The sequence below is a fragment of the Cupressus sempervirens genome, chromosome 6 (assembly GCF_028749045.1).
Source record: "Cupressus sempervirens isolate cs-2001-9-10 chromosome 6, ASM2874904v1, whole genome shotgun sequence".
NCBI lineage: Eukaryota > Viridiplantae > Streptophyta > Pinopsida > Cupressales > Cupressaceae > Cupressus > Cupressus sempervirens.
In genome coordinates, this window is record NC_143123.1 from 689,620,728 (window position 1) to 689,634,446 (window position 13,719).

General features: G+C 34.1%; 1 pseudogene; it reads right to left on the minus strand.

Annotated features, from left to right (window-relative positions):
* LOC149554074 (amine oxidase [copper-containing] gamma 1-like) overlaps positions 1 to 11,679 on the minus strand; it is a 76,624-nt pseudogene extending 64,945 nt beyond the window's left edge.
* Positions 11,680 to 13,719: the final 2,040 nt, after the last annotated feature.

Genomic DNA, 13,719 nt, shown 5'->3' on the forward strand with positions numbered 1-13,719 from the left:
CAAATGTTAAACTTATGGAGTGGTCTGAAAGGAAATTCCAAGGGAAGGTAAATGAGAAAATATGTAGTGGCATAGCACTTGTACAAATTGAATTGGCCAAGCAAATTGAAAAGGTCAAAACTATACTTGAGAACATTTTCTCATTGTACAAAAAGCTATGTGATTTTTCCAACTTCACACAAGAGATAGGCCAAAGGATAGTGAGCTTAGAGATAAATTTGAAGATTTCTAGCATGCAATTTCCAAGGGACCCAACTCAAAGTGAGAAACATTTTTCCCAATTGCTTCACACTCAAAGAGAGTTAGCTATACTTACAAGTGAAGAGGCCAATATAAAGGCCAAATTGATGTAGATTCAATGCTTTATAACCCCACATTTGGAGGTCCTCCACAAAGAACAAGTCTATGTTGAAACTATCTTAAAGAAAGATCCTAATCTTTCTACATTAGATGGACTTGTACATCTTACTATAGAGATTGCCATTCAGCACAAGTCACTAATATTGCTTTAGAAAATTGGGATGCAACTCTAAAAATGATAATAGAGGTAAATAACACATTTTTGGCTAAATATGATATTACTCCTTAGGACCCTTTGACATAAGTGTCAAAAAGGGGGAGAAATAATAAAGGAGATAGGGGGAGAAATAAAAATAAGGAATATATGACTAAGGGGGAGATAAGTCATAATGTGTAAATAGTATGGGGGAGAAATAATATTTTGGGGGAGATATGAATAAAATACATAAAAGATAGAAATTAGCACACAGGTGCAGACTATAGAAATAGGGAAAATACAAAGAGTATCAAGCACATTCAACACAAAATTTTGGTTCCAAAGAATGAAATGGCACAATTAGCTTAGGGGGAGTTATAAGAATTTTAAGGTATTTTGAATTTTTTTTTGGAATTTTGTACATATGCAAAATAGATTGGATAGGGTACTCATAAGATAAAACTAGTAATTCTTAGTTAAGTGTTTTTGACACTCATATTAAAGGGGGAGATTGTTGGTCTTAGAATGGTTTTGACATTTGAGTGTCAATACACTTAACAACTTTCTACATAGAAGCCGAGTACACTATGTATGCCGAGCATTATACAGTTGGCAAGGGATATATAGGTGTTGATTCACTATTGATGCCAAACAAGTCAGAATGTCTCATATATAAAGTGAGTGAAAGTCATACATGTGTTGAGCAAGATAGAATGCAATAGGTGTTAAGCAAAGCAGGATAGTATATGTGACGAGCACCAATAGTTCAGTATGTGTCATGTAATGCAGAATTAGCATATGATTTTGTGCATTCAAAAACTCATATGTAAACCATTTTTTGAGCTGACATAGGAGGATTTTAAAGGATAATAAGGATAATAATGAATATTTTATATTTCCCATGCAATCAGGATGCAACCAATCAGAAAAATGGAGAAGGCATGCAGCCAATGAGAAAAATGGAAGGAATGAGGAGGAATTCAAGACTCAACATGGATTGTAGATCCATACCTAACCCTAAGTCTATGAAGTCTTTATAAGAAGGCTTAGACCCCACAATTTTAAGTTTTTGAAGAGAAGTCAAGGAAGTTGCTAAGCATATAAGAAAAATTGCAGAATAGGGCAACCAACAGGGACCTCATAGACTTAGTGAATTGAGTAGAAATTACATATCCAGTTAATTAGAATAGTACAAAAGATATGAATAGATATCAGATCAAGCAAGGATCACATCAGAATGAGCAGATCAAGTGCCTAAAATTAGTAATTGAATATTGTAAGCAATTAGGTCAAAGGTTTCTAATACTTCTAGCAATTGTATTAGATAGTGAAAATCTTGATGATAGGTTAGCTTAATAGCTATTTTGTAGATCCTTTGAAGAGGTGATTAAATATTTTAATATGGTGACACTTCATGTAAAGTGTTTGTAAATCCTTTAACCAGGTCACTATTGACATAGTGTAATGCCTTTAATAGGGTAGGCCTTTCATAGGGTAGACCATCAGAAGTTGTCAAACAATTATTGCTGCAGTGTTTTTGTGGGTATCATCTCCACCCCAGTTTTACCTTCTTATTCCTAGAGGGTTTCTAGGTGACCAAATTATGGTGTCATGTATTTATTTGCATGTGTTTATTTTCTATTGATTTAATATGTTTACATGCATGCAATTTACTTTTAGTTATTTGTTTTAAAGGATTTAAAAGGTTAAAAGGTGTGGTACTTCTAATTCACCCCCCCTCTCAGAAGTACTCTTCCCATTTGAATATTCCAACAATTGGTATCAGAGCAAGGTTCTCACAAGGAGAAGCCTAACAACTTGGGGAAAATATCTAAACATGGAAGTCTTCAAACTTTGAAAGATCATAACAATTAGGTAATTGATGTGCATTTTTCTCTACGCAAATTGGAGGAAGCCAGGGAGGAATTGAGAAAGTTCTTAAAAAGAAGGAAGGATATAGCCATAGCTGAAAATGACATAAACTACGAGGAGATTGATACCACACAAGTGTTTTCAAATGGAGATTCTAAGGAATTTGATGCAGAAATAGCTGAATTAATGGAGAAAAATAGAGCACAAGATGAAGAAATCAAAATACTCAAGCTTTAACAAGATTCACAAGGAATAATGCTTTGTGAAGTGACTGAACAAAAGAAGAAAGCCATTGAAGACAAGGCTATGATAGAAGATGACAAGAGAAATCTTACCAATAGACTAGAGGAGAAGACAATTGAGATTGAAAGAATCTCAAACATGTAGCTTGACACCCTAAGTTAGATGATGAATGCTCATCATGAGCTGAATATGAAAACATTGAGATCACTACATTGAAGATACAAAATGATCAACTACAAAATGAATTGAAAAGAGAGAAGGAGATAGTAGAAAGCTTCAAAAAACCCAATGAGGCTATCAAGTACTTTGAGAAACTACTAAAATCACCAAGGGCTAGTAATAATACTTCAGGACTTGGTTACACTAGCACTGAACAAGGAGAATCATCCAAGACTATAGAAGAAAGAAGTCACAAAGGTAAGAACACTAAACCTACTTGTCATTTTTGTGGTAAAAATGGACACACTACTAATGTATGTAGGAGTAAGAAGAACAATCAGAATGATAAGCCTAAGAATGAAAGCTTTTGTAAAAAGTGCAAAAAGCAAGGACATCAAGCACATGAATGTAGAATCAAGACCATGAAGACACCAAGATTTGGGGGTCACTACTATAACTACAAATACTATGGACATAAAGCATTTGAGTGCAGATCAAAGCCTATGCAGACACTAAATCAGCCTGCAAAGGAAAATAACCATGGTCATCACTACAATTGGGACTATAAAACTAGGTATAGCTCTCACTAATGTCAAGAATATGGACACATTCCTAAAAATTGCATAAGGACACATTTTAGAGGAAATTATATCAGATGGTTAAGTCAAACCACATGTTTTAGTTGGTTGAAGACTGGTCATATCAGTAGGCATTTCCCAACAAACTCAAAAGCACCCAAGATAGAAGTCAACAAAGGAAAAGAGAAGGTTTATGTTGAACAAATCAGAGGGAAAATGAACAAGACTCAGAAGAAGAAAGATGAGTGCAACACATCAAATGGAGGGATTACTTCACCCAAGAGGTCAAGTTATCACATCTCATCTAACTAAGCAAGAATAGGTGTATGGAACTAGTATACAAAGTTATATCATACATTAATCCCAAGGAAAAGAAGCACTACAAAGAAGAAATCAAAATGAGCAAAGATACCAAGATAAAATTTGAAGTTTTTACAAATACTACTGAATTGTCCTTAGATGTCGAGTTGCTAATAGTGACCGATTTGATAGTTGGTGTTGAGTGAAGTGGAAATCCAATGGAAGCTGAGTCATGTTAAAACCTTCAAGTGCCAAGTTTATAGCTATATGTACTCAGCATTTAATGCTAGGTTTTGAAAAGTATAAGGTCAAATTTTGATCATTTTTACGCCATTCAAACATAGAGCAAAGATGAGAAAAGTGTAGAAGTGATCAAAGAGCAACCTTGAAGACATTTGCATCCATTTCAATAGAAATTCAACATACATTTCAATGATCAAAGGTATTTATCAAGTGTCGAGCTAAGCAGTATTGAAGTTTTTAATATATTTGAAACCCTAGTTGAGTATAATGGCTTCTAGTTCTAACAATCCGAAAGGAAAGGAAAGTCATGAGGTCCAACTAGTTAGTAATGAGGTCAAACAACCTAAGTTTAGGCCAATCCCTAAAGTCACCTATAGAAATGATCGTGCTAGCACATTGTCCATTATTCCACCAAAGGTTTTTATGGTGCAAGATGTAAGAAAGTGTTATAATTACAAGATAGAAGTTGTAGAAGATCTTGAGATATTCCAAACCTATGAAAAATTGTGTGATAACAAAATTCTGAAGGAGGAATATTAGATAGTTGAAAAGAAGGCTTTCACATATGCCCTATTTTACCATACAAGTTTCAAAATAGAATGGATATGGATTTTCCTTAGTAGAATTCACAATGGATGTTTGTGGTTGGAAATAGGACCAGTGAAGATTACCAAGAGGATAGTACATAGGGTTACAACTTTCCCAACCATAAATCAGCATAAAACCTTGAGAAGTGACTCAAAAGAGGCAATTGAAAAGAACACAGGGGCTAAATGGAATAAAAGAGGCATGCCAATTGACATAATTATAGATCCCTTCTAGACTTTGCTGTGAGAATCATTTCTCACAACTTCTACCAATCTAGAAAATTAAATAGTGTACCATGTATTGTTGTGGATGTCGCCTATAAGCTTGTGAAGAAAGATCACACATGTGATTTGTCAGAACTAATGTTGCAGTAGATAAATGAGAACCTACGAGCAATTAGAAGGTTAAAAGGTGCTCAATGCAAGTTTTTTTTAGTTCTTATGTGCATATTATTTTATGTCATGGAAGAGTTTCCTTTTGTTTGAAAGGTGAATTGGAACCCAAAAAAAATTGCAATAAAAAAAATCAATGAGTTCATTGATCAGATGGGTGATAATTTTGAGGCCCAAATGACAAGCTATTTTGAGGATTTCAAGAAATTCATGAAGCAAAGAGTAAGAATACCAGTTTCCCTAGTGGAAAAACACATCAATGACTTATGTTTTTTTGTTGACATTGGCTATACCTATATCTGGATAGTAATTCCAAGGGTAAGATGGCTAAGACCATTGGGATATGAACTTGATGTAGATGAAGCCTCAACAATAATCACAACATTGCTTGTAGAAGAGATTGATAAGGAGGCTCCTCATTTTGGCACATGATGTTGTCAAATCTAAACTTGAAATAGAATTGAAGATAGCCTCTACAATTAAGAGGAAAAATAAAATAGTGAAGAAGATAAGGAAGAAATTTGGTGCATATATTGAAGGAAAAGCAAGTGCTGAAGAGGAAGAAGTAGAAGAACATGAGAGTGAAGAAAAAGAACAAGCACAAGGTCAAATGGAGTTGACCCAAGGCTTAGGAGAAGATAAAGATGAAGGTGTAGAGGAAGAAGAAGCCAAGGAAGCACCTACACTAGCCAAGCAAAAGAAGAGAAAGGCTAAAACTCAGTCTCTAGCTTATCCTAAACCCAAGAAGGCTACAAGAACAACACAAGCCAAGCCAACACTAGCAACAAGTGCTAGCACAAGGGCATCTATACAAAAGGCTGAGGGATAATTAAAAGAGAAGGAAAAGGCCACTAAATAGCCTAATGAAATGCCAAAGAAAAGAAGAAAGTAGGTGGCATAGCCAGACACTTATGATGAGGAGAGAATAGAATCAAAGGATATCAACCAATTTAGAGTGGTAAGCCATCCTCCCAAATTTTCCATACATAAGATTTCTTGAAATATTAAGAATGTTGGTTTAAATGATTTGAAAAGTCTTGATTTCAATAAGCTAAATAGAGAACAAAAAATTAAAATAGAGGAATCAGTATACACCATGATGGCTAAATTCAAAAACACACCTCTAGAGCTAGACAATACCATGCCTAGGGAATTATATAAGAAAACTGAAAACAAATGGCATTATTGTTTGAAAATGGAAACGGAGATCAGAGAATCTACCTTAGCACAAGTGATGCCTAATGTGACAAGAGGTCAAATAACAAAGGCTAATAAGAAACATGGTGGAAAATTTGCACCTAAATATATACCCTTTAGCATCCTACAAAATAAAATTGAGGATGTAGTAAATAAATCCACACAATTGTGGAAGACAATCTACCAAATAACTGATGACAAGGACGTAGAAGAAAATAAGGCAAAGGCCAGTTCCAAGGAGAAGATAGAGGAAAAGAAAGTGGATGAGAAGCAAGAAGAAGAGAAAGGAGATGATGAAAAGAAAGATGAGGAAGATAAGGAAAAAGATGAGGAGGAAGAGACACAAAAGGGAGAAGACATGGCAAGAAATGAACAACAACAACAAGAGGAACAAAGTGTGCAAGACACACAAATGCCACCCCCTAGGACTCCTCATGTAACCATTACACCTGTAGATACAATAACTATAAAGGATGTTCTTGATAATTCAACTCAGAACATCAATCCCTTAACTATAGAGGATCTCTCAAAGATCCTTCACCAATCCACTCTATAGGCATAGTTATGCACAAACCCTATATTGGTGAGTGTAGATGAGCTACAAAAGGCAGTAGCAAAACCAAAAAGAGACAAAATGAAACCACAAGAACCACCTTTCATCTATACAGCTATTAGCACTCAAATTTTAATGCTTCCACCACCACCTCCAACAATTGCAATAGAAATAGGTGACACCATTCAGAAGCCAACTGTAGAAGAAGGGAAGTCTAATGAGAAGGAGGAAACATCAAAGGAAGAGGAGTAGGTTGCTATTCAAACATTGGTAGAACTACCAAAAATAGGTACTCCTACAAAGACTCTTTAGAACCCAATCACTAAAGCCATACCTTTGCAAATCTCCACACTAGGCTTGAGCTCAACCAAGGTGTCCAGGGTACTTCACTATGGAGACCATGAATTAGATGAAGAGATAATCATTCCTTCTTATGACTCAAAGACTATGACAATGGAGCAGATTATAGAAATGAAAAATGCATTAAATAGGAGAAAGAGGTAGGAAATACTTAGAAAAGAGTATAAACACAAGCAAGCAATACATGAGATTAAGGACATCTTTATGGATGCCTTCAGCTTGTAGTCACCAAATGAGTCAAAGCCCATAGTGGAACAATTATTAGACATTGTTGACCAAGTGAAAAGTGAAGACCAGGATACAAATGTCAAACTTATGGAGTGGTCTAAAAGGAAATTCCAAGGGAAGGTAAATGAGAAAATATACGGTGGCATAGCACTTACACAAGTTGAATTGGCCAAGCAAATTGAAAAGGTCAAAACTATACTTAAAAATATTTTCTCACTCTAAAAAAAGTTGTGTGATTTTTCCAAGTTCACACAATAGAAAAGCCAGAGGATAATGAGCTTGGAGAGAAATTTGAAGATTTCTAGCATGCAATTTCCAAGGGACCCGCTCAAAGTGAGAATTATTTTTCCCAATAGCTTCACACTCGAAGAGAGTTAGCTATACTTACAAGTGAAGAGGCCAATACAAAGGCCAAATTGATGCAGATTCAATGCTCTATAACCCCACATTTGGAGTTCCTCCAGAAAGAACAAGTCTATGCTGAAACTATCTTAAAGAAAGATCCTAGTCTTTCTATATTAGATGGACTTATACATCTTGCTGTAGAGATTGCCACTTAGCACAAGTCACTAAATATTGCTTTGGAAAATTGGGATGCAACTCTGAAAATGATAATAGAGGTAAATAGCACATTTTTGGCTAAATATGGTATTACTCTTTAGGAACCTTTGACATAAGTGTCAAAAAGGGGGAGAAATAACAATAAGGAAGATATGACTAAGGAGGAGATAAGTCATAATGTGTAAATAGTATTGGGGAGGAATAATGTTTTGGGGGAGCTAAGAATAAAAGACAAAAAACATTGAAATTAGCACATTGGAATAGACTATAGAAATAGAGAAAAGACAAAGAGTATCAAGCACATTCAACATAGAATTTTGGTTGCAAAGAATGAAATGGCACAATTAGTTTAGGGGGAGTTATAAGAATTTTAAGGTATTTTGAATTTTTTTTTGAATTTTGTACATATGTAAAATAGATTAGATAAGGTACTCATAAGATTGAACTATTAATTCTTAGTTATATGTTTTTGACACTCATGTCAAAGGGGGAGATTGTTGGTCTCAAAATAGTTTTGACATATGAGTGTTAATACACTTAACCACTTTTTGCATAGAATTCGAATACACTATGTATGCTGAGCATTATACAAGTGCCAAGTGATATATAGGTTCTGAGTCACAATTGATGCCGAGCAAGTAAGAATGTCTCATATTCTAAGTGATCCAGAGTCATATATGTGCCAAGCAAGATAGAATGCAATAGGTGCCAAGTAAAATAGGATAGTATTTGCCGAGCACCAGTAGTTCAGTATGTGCCAAGTAACATAGAATTAGCATATGAGTTTGTGCCTTCACAAACTTAGATGTAAACCATTTTTTGAGACAACATAGGAGGATTTTGAAGGATAATAAGGATAAGAATGAATCATTTATATTTCCCATGCAATCAGCATGCAACCAATCGAAAAAATGGAGAAGGCATGCAACCAATGAGAAAAATGCAAAGAATGAGTAGAAATTCAAGATTCAATATGGATCATAGATCCATACCTAACCCTAAGTCTATGAAGTCTTTATAAGAAGGCTTAGACCCCATGATTTTATGTTGCTAAAGATCTAAGTCAAGGAAATTGCTAAGGAGATAAGAAAAATTCTAGAAGAGGGAAAACAACAGGGGCATCAAAGACTTAGTAAATTGAGAAACAATTACATATCTAGTTAATCAAAACAGTACAAGGAATACAAACAAATATCAAATCAAGCAAGGATCACATCAAAATGAAAAGATCAAGTGCCTAAAATCAGAAATTGAAGATTGTAAGAAATCAAGTCAAAGGTTTCTAATACTCTCTAGCAATTGTATTAAATAGTGAAAATCCTATGATGATAGGTTAGCTCAATAGCTATTTTGTAAATCCTTTGAAGAGGTGATTAAATCCTTTAACAGAGTGACACTTCATGTAAAGTGTTTGTAAATCCTTTAACCAAGTCAATATTGACATAGTGTAAAGCATTTAATAGGGAAGGCCTTTCACAGGGAAGACCATCAAAAGTGGTCAAACAATTATTGCTATAGTGATTTTGTGGGTATCATCCCCACCCTAGTTTTACCTTCTTATTCTTGGAGGGTTTCTAGGTTACCAAATTCTAGTGTCATGTGTTTACTTACATGTGTTTATTTTATGTTCATTTAATATGTTTACATGCATGCAGTTTACTTTCAATTATTTGTTTTAAAGGATTTAAAAGGTTAAAAGGTGTGGTACTTCTGATTCACCCCCCCTCTCAGAAGTACTCTTCCCATTTGAATATTCCAACACCTCAAAGATAACATTATTAGTAGATATTCAGTCAATAATGACTCTACATATCTTGCCCAATATATTTCAATTGACCCTAGAAAGAGCCCTCATTTTCTTATTTGCATCCTTAACAGGTTCTTTTATCAACACTCTTCTGAACATCAAATTTTCACCTTTCTCTGAGTCCAAGCTTACCTCAAAATGTTTATAGTCCTTCTCTTGTACACATGCTATCTTCTTCTCTCCTTGAGAAGATGATGTTTTTTCATGGCACTTAAAGGAAGGGTGACTAATGCAATGGATTATGGTATAGCAAGTCTTAATGACAAACTAACCCTTAAGATCTTCTTCACTAAAGGAATGCCCAACAATAGTGTCTTTACTTCTATCAATATGCTCGTACACTAATTAGAATTATTCAAAATTGAAGCTCAATTTTATCACAATCCAACCCCAAACAAGGAAATCCCAATCACAAGGAAACCCCCTTACCACAAGACAATCAATCACATGGAATTTCCTTAATAGTACAATGACAACATTTGACACAAGACCCCAAAAACATTCAAATATACTAGGGGTGACTCAAGGATGAAATTATAGTTATTTTAGGTCCAATACAAAGTGATTGATGGTTAAAAACACACTATGCAATATTTAACCAATAGTTGCTTCACAAATCCACACTTTAGGCTTGTAGCCCTTAATTCTAAAAATCAGACCTAACTTCAAAAATCTCCACATAACCCTATAATAAAATCATATATTCAAATACCCTTTTTGGTTTTTCTAAACATTCCAAAGCACTAGGACTAGATGGTGTAAAAAAATTAGGTTTTACCTAGTTTCTCCTCTAAGTAATCAGCCCTATTAGGCCTCCAAATATAAAGGAAGTACACTTTTCTAATGCCAAAACCATAATATAATAATTGTCTCATGAGGAGGCATGCAAATAAAAATTAGATACCTAATTTCAAGTCTTGGTGATTCCTCTGGAGTGAGTTAAGGGAGTTGATGTCCAATGCTAGGAGCATGCACATGGGACTTGCATGCCTAGGGAATTAAATTTCTCTTGCCACCTACATATTATAATATGAAATGAAAAAAATCTTAATTTACATGGTCAACACTTGAATTTCACTAGAGACCATTAAATTCCCATTGTGGAATCCCAAGATATGGCTTATTTTGCTTAAAACCCTAGGTCTAACAACTAATTGTGAAAACTTCTACAAAAACTTAGATATCTTGAGTTAAAAGATGAATCTAGACTTCAATCCAAATGAATCTAAAAGGTTAATAATTAACTAATCTCAATATTCAAACCAATCCTTCTATTTTTTTTTGTACACATCCATACAATATGCTAAAACATTGATGTTGTAGGAAAAAATTGAGTTATTTTATTGATTCAAAGGACAAAGTACACAATGTTTCCTACCACCCACATAAAAGGGATTATTTAGGCCTACCCAATGGTCATAACAAATTTTCAAACCAAATTTTGCAATTAGGGAGTGAAATTACAAAATATGCAACTTTTTGATAAATGTTGCTTAACAACTTTTTAGCAATTTTACAAGAATGTGCAACTTTTTCTATTTTTGATAAAATCATGATCAAAGCTCATCTAACTGATCGAATAAGGACCAAAAAACGATAAAACATGAAAATAAAAATCTATCCTAATATTTTAGGTTATTTAGACACCTTTGGCCATAGTTGACCAAGGGCTTATATTTGGGCCAAACTTGGAATTAGGCCTTACAAGTGAGTTCATATGCATAGCCACTATTTCTGACCTATCCTAAAGGTTCTTAGGACCTTTAAGAAGTTCTTGGTGTGTAACAAGTATCTTCACTTTCTAAGGGTCCTCCTACACCAGTGATCCAATTGCCCATAGTTGTAACACTTGATGGAAACAAAATGTGAGCTTCTCCCAAATGCACCTGATCTTCTTCTTCCACAACTAGAAAAATCTCTTCCTCTGCAATAGCCTCCTTTGATACTAGAATAATGAGTTTTTCCACCTTACTTAGAGTCCCCTTTGCCTCTTTTCTCATTGTCTTTTCTACTAGAACCTCCTCTATGGCCACCTCTGGAATCTTGTCCTTGTTGCTAGACTCTTGTTTCTTCTTCATTTTTTCTTCCACCTTAAGAGCCATATGATAACAACTATGTAGCTCTGTAAGGGAAAAGAGACTCAACTCCTCCTATGTGTTCTATCTAAGGCCATTCAGATACCTCACCACCTTAATGCTCTCAGTTTCATGTACTCTAGACCTAAGGCTTAACTTTTGAAACTACTTTGTATAGGAAAACCCATCTAGGTCTCTTTGCCCCAAGTTTTGTCTTTTCTTTCATAACTGGATATCATAATCCTCTAGTGATATGTTTCCTTCACTTTGGATACCATCAATAAACTATGAGTTTCTCCCCTTCACTTTCCCTTTCATCCCGCACAAATTTCCACCAAGTTAGTTCTTTCCCTCTTAATCTTGATTTAGCCACTTTGACTTTCTGAGCCTCTAACACTCCACCACATTTTAAGTAGTTCTCCATGCCTTCAATCCATTATAGGACCAATTTTTCATCAATCATGAAACATTGGGATGTCTTCAAGAATTTTCACTCCTATTTCTTTTAGTACCTTCAGGAATGGTTCTTTCTCACCTAATATAGGATCAAGTTCATGTACTTCATCCTCTATGTCCACCTTTTTTTGCCCTTTCTAATACTAGTTTCACCATCTTCTTTCATCAATTTTTTCTCTACAACTTACTTCAATTTCTCTTTCATTTCTTCTATAGCTTCATCCAAAAGCTTGGTTTTCTCATCCATTTCTCTCCTTTGTTCTTCCACCTCCTTGGCCAACTCTGCATTGGTCAACATAATATTTTCCCCTATGTATTATTCTTTATTTGACATGCACTACTCACTTCCCAAGCCTTTCAATGGCTCTAATACCACTTTGATGGGAGTTTCTCACACTTAGAGGCTTCATGTTCTATCCAAGACTTTCTTCTAGCCTTCCTAGAGTCCTTTCTCTATACCCTACTTCTGATGATCTTTTCCTATTCCTCTCCAACCTAGAAACTCACCTATCAATTTAAGTTACTCTCCTAACCCTTCAAAACCCAAATATGCAACTTTATTCTTAATAAGCAAACAAACTAACCAATAGTTCCCAACAAGAAAAATAGGTGTTTTGATCACCCTCACAAGGTTCTTGATAATTTTTTTTGCAAGATCACCAAGAGAATACATAAAAGTATTCTTTAGTATTCATAATTAAATTCAATTACTTTTGCATTAGTAATGTTATTTTGAGTCAATGTGAATCACTATTTAGGGCTAAAAGAGCCTATTTTAATAAGTTGTCCTAGTATGGTCTTCAATTGGTTATTTGATAAAATTTGTATAAAATAACCATGAAGTGGTAAAATCATAATAAAATATATTATTTATCCATTCTAATATGTTTTTAATATTCTTGTGAAGTTATAAAGTCATTTGAGTCAAATATTATAAGAGCTTTAAAATGCAACATTTCAAAACTTGTAAAAAGAAAAAATGGGAAGGTAGATGGTCATAATAGGAAGTTGAGTAGCTATAACTTCCAAATGAAGGTTTAAAGGATATAAAAAACCTTTGTAATGGTTTTTCATGGGAATTATTTAAAGTTGAAGAAGGATTTGAAATATTTGGAAGCATTTTGGTATCAAATCTTTATTATTTCAATCTATTGTTTTGTTGTCTCAAAAGTTTTTCCTCTTGTTATCATGTCTTGTATAGACATGAACAACCTAAAGAAAAGTTTAATTATACTATGGTGGTTATTACATTGAATAAAATATCTATTTATTTTTTTTAAAGATTATTTCATGCAATATTGAGGAAGTTATCAAAGTTTTGGTGAAAGCTGTTTGTAATTGCCCAAAATTTTGATTCATGGTGACCAGTTTTGGGAAAATAATCATAACTTTTTATTGCACCATTGGATTCTTCTATAAATTGGAGAGATGTTATATAATTACCCATTATACAATATGAATTGTGGGATTGGAATTATTTTTAATATTTGAATAGTTATTGATGATTTTTATGAGTGTATTTTCATGACCAAAATAAAGTTTATTTCACATGTGTTAATGCCTCTATCATGTTGAAGAAATTGTGTTGATCATTGAACTCTATGGTTGATT